The sequence below is a fragment of the Malaya genurostris genome, unplaced genomic scaffold, assembly GCF_030247185.1.
Source record: "Malaya genurostris strain Urasoe2022 unplaced genomic scaffold, Malgen_1.1 HiC_scaffold_62, whole genome shotgun sequence".
NCBI classification, from domain to species: domain Eukaryota; kingdom Metazoa; phylum Arthropoda; class Insecta; order Diptera; family Culicidae; genus Malaya; species Malaya genurostris.
In genome coordinates, this window is record NW_026682695.1 from 33,270 (window position 1) to 34,246 (window position 977).

Here is a 977-nt window from a genome sequence, read left to right on the forward strand (position 1 = left end):
TGTTTGCGAAATAAGGACATACGGGTGCGACGCACATTTTCATTGCATCAAAAATTCTCATACGTTGAATTCTTCAAAATACTGGTTGAAGAACAAGAATTTTTCAAGAGGCTTATACTGTTACTAGTTCGATTTTTGAACACCCTTTTTACCGTGCTCATGCAATCACTTGACAAATCATCTGATAAAAATAAGGCTCAAATGAAAGGTCTTATGGTCCCCTAGATTACCAGTGAATTTCAGTCGTATCCGATTTACCATTCCGGAGTTACAGGGTGAAGTGAGTTGAAAATAGCAAACCGTCATTTAGAGCGACGATGTAAAAAAAAAACAGGGAAAACATCTTCTAAATTTGGCACAAAATTACTTCAATTTGTAGGTTATGCTAGTTGCTGGCCACACGAACCAACTTGGGCCATACCGATTCCCAGTTCCCGGTTCCGGAAATCCCGAAAATAGTGATCCAAACCTCCAAAAATGGAACTTCTTGATTTTCTCAGAGACGAATAAACCGATTTTCACATTCAAACGGAAGGTGCTATGGTTCCACAAGCTGCAGAATTTTTTTTCCCGGATCCGACTTCCGTTTACGGAGCAAGAGAACGATGAATGTTTAAAATTTCATACCGTCACGTGGAGCAAAGATGCAAAAAAAAACGGAAAAATTCTTCTAAATTTGACTCAAAACTGTTTACAAATGGAAAAGGTTATGTTAATTTATTCCCAAATAATCATTCAAGTTTTAGTTCCAATTTTATATAATTTTTTTCAAAGAATTTTCTAGTGATATTTTTGAAAATTTGAGTAATATGAGAAACACATTTTTACACCACTAGGTGGATTAAAAGAAGTGTATTCTACTTATTTATCTTGTCTCTAGCTGTGTTTCTATTCTCAATCTTCTATTTTTTTTCTTTTCGGCAATCTCTTAGTGTGTCTATTTTGATCTGTTGATTTCTGATTTTTCATATATTTCA